This window comes from Mus caroli, chromosome 6, assembly GCF_900094665.2.
Source record: "Mus caroli chromosome 6, CAROLI_EIJ_v1.1, whole genome shotgun sequence".
In the NCBI taxonomy this organism is placed as follows: Eukaryota; Metazoa; Chordata; class Mammalia; order Rodentia; family Muridae; genus Mus; species Mus caroli.
This window is the reverse complement of record NC_034575.1, coordinates 46,013,890-46,016,627: the sequence shown is the minus strand read 5'-3', so window position 1 is coordinate 46,016,627 and position 2,738 is coordinate 46,013,890. Positions and strand designations below refer to the sequence as shown.

Below are 2,738 nucleotides of genomic sequence, written 5' to 3'. Positions count from 1 at the left end.
CCCCCCCCCCCCCCCCCCCCCCGCCACTGCCAGCCTTAACGTAGGAAAGGCCACCAGGCTAACGGGTCTTTCTCCCTACCCAGCAGTGAGGAATCAAGATGAGAGAAGCCAATAACAGACAAGCATGACTAGATGTTAACAGCAGGATCTCGATGGAGGGCATATAACTGTTTGCTATAACAATATTTTTAATATCTCCGTAACTTTTTTTAAAATGTGTTTTCATGTACGATGAGAAAGCTATGAGAGTCTGCCAAAGATATGTCCGGTTCCTATAGATCATCTGAGCTGGCTCTCACCCACCTGTGTGCATGGGAAAACCTCTGTGGTGCAGACTGCGAAGATGGCTCAGGGCTAAGAGCTCTTTCTGCCCTTGCAAAGGACCTGGCTCCCAGCATCCATACCGCAGCTCACAACTGCCTTTAACTCCAGTCACCACCCTCTTCTGCCCTAGCACCCACGTGGTGCACATACATCCAGGCAGCCAAAACAGTCATAAAATAAAATAAATAAATCTAAGGACAAAAAAGAAAAACTCAGCGAATCTTGGACCATCCAGCATCCTCCTAGAAAAGTTGTCCATGACTATATTCCATAGCTACACTGACCTGCTGAACAAAACTTGCCAAAATGCAATGTCTTATCTTGGACTCGTATCTCTGAGTGCTGCATCATTGGTATTTAATGACCTAAAATTGCACCCAAATTATAATACATGCAACCATCGTTTGTTTTGTTTTTTGTATGTTTGTTTGTTTGTTTTTCGAGACAGCATTTCTTTTTATACCCCTGGCTGTCCTGGAACTCACTCTGTAGACCAGGCTGGCCTCGAACTCAGAAATCCGCCTGCCTCTGCCTGGCCAGTGCTGGGATTAAAGGAGTGTGCCACCACGCCCACCTTGTTTGTTTTGTTTTTTGTTTTTTGTATACCTTCAGATCCTAGTCTGAATGAGTAAAATTCATTTCCTGGAAAACAAAATACCACATAGCTAAGATTCTGAGTGCCTGCTAAGTCCAGACTAATCGAGCAAGTGACTTCAGACTTTATCTTTTGCTGGAGCTCATTGTGCAGATAAGGCCGGCCCAGAACGCACACCGCAGTCACTCTTCCTGTGTGCCAAGTACTGGGATTACAAGTACGGGGATCTTCCCTACACATCAGAGCCTGACCTCACAGCTCTGAGCAGAGCTACAACCAACCTTTCCAGTGTCTACTGTTAGAGCCATGACCCAGAAAAAGGAAAAATATGAAAATAATTCAAAATAGAAAGAAGCTACAATTAGTCAGACAGAGGCACTTGCCTGTGGTTCTAGATGCTAAAATTTCAAGTTCCCACCATGTGGTGGTTTCAATATGCTTGGCCCATGGGAAGTGGCACTATTGGAGGAGGTGTAACTTTGTTAGAGGAAGTGTGTCGCTGTGTAGGTGGGCTTTGATGGCTTCTATGCTCAAGCTCCACCTAGTGTGGAATGAGGTCCTCCTGCTGGCTGCCCTGACCAAGATATAGAGATCTTGGCTCGTCCAGCACCATATCTGCCTGCATACTGCCCATGCTTCTTGCCATGATGATAATGGACTAACCTCTGAAACTGTAAGCCAGCACTAATTAAATGTTTTTCCTTATAAGAGTTCTCCTGGTATCTTTTCACAGCAATAAACACTAAGACACACCACTACACTGAGGTTTTGTTTGTTTGTTTGTTGTTTTATTTTTTTCCTCCTTGAGATACAGTCTCACAGTGTAGCCCCGCCTGGCCTTGAACTCACCACCCATATGCCTCCCATATGCTAAGTACTAGAATCACAAATTTGCATTGCCACACTTAATTAATAAGAGCACTTACAGTTCTGGTAGAGGACCCAGGTTCAGTTCTAGCACCCACATGGAAGCTCCCAAAGAATGTAGGCACCAGCTCAGTACACATACATTCGTGCATATAAAATACTCATACACATAAAATAAACAAATCTTAAAAGTAATAAAACTGTGTTTTGGTCTAATTCAGCAGTATGTCAACTGCATCATTTTTCTGGGTTAAGAATCATAATTTGCAATCTGAATTCAAGGAACTATTACAGCCACTTTTAAAGGCTGTGATATATTTCTTATAGCATCAGTGAAAACTGGTAAAATCTGGACTCTCTTGTAGTTAGGAAACACTAGTCCTGGCCTGTGTGCACACCTTTGATCCCAGCACTCAGGAGACAGAGGCAGGTCCATTTCTGTGAGTTCAAGGCTAGTCTATATAGTAGATTCCAGGACAGCTAGTGTTAGATAGACCCTGTCTCAAAAAACAAAAAGAAGATGAAAACAGATAAAAAGACAGCCTGATTGAGGCTGGAAAGATGGCTGAGTGGTTAAGAGCACTTGCTGTTAAATGTGTCCCAGGGGACACAATTATTTTTTCACAGCACCTACATGGACAACCCTGCTCCAGGGGATCTGATGCCTTCCTTCCTCTGGACTTTTTGATGCACATACACAAAAGTATATGTGTTTAAATAAACAGTGTGCTGATAAAATCACCTAAAAATGCTCTTAAAGAAAAGTACAGGGCTGGTGAGATGGCTCAGTGGGTAAGAGCACCCGACTGCTCTTCCAAAGGTCTGGAGTTCAAATCCCAGCAACCACATAGTGGCTCACAACCATCCCTAACGAGATCTGACTCCTTCTTCTGGAGTGTCTGAATACAGCTACAGTGTACTTACATATAATCAATAAATAAATCTTAAAAAA

The 2,738-nt window shown here is 43.4% G+C and overlaps 1 protein-coding gene across 2 annotated transcripts in view; it reads right to left on the bottom strand.

The window, feature by feature from the left end:
- The window catches only part of Snx10 (sorting nexin 10), a 70,988-nt gene that overhangs the window by 54,556 nt on the left and 13,694 nt on the right, over positions 1–2,738 (bottom strand). Inside the window, exon 1 of one of the 2 annotated variants that reach the window (XM_029478939.1) lies at positions 304–322. The exons of the other annotated variant lie outside the window; for it this stretch is intronic. The gene's annotated coding sequence lies outside the window, so the exon portion shown is untranslated. Of the gene's footprint in view, positions 1–303; positions 323–2,738 lie in introns of those variants that run through there. 2 annotated transcript variants of the gene reach the window in all.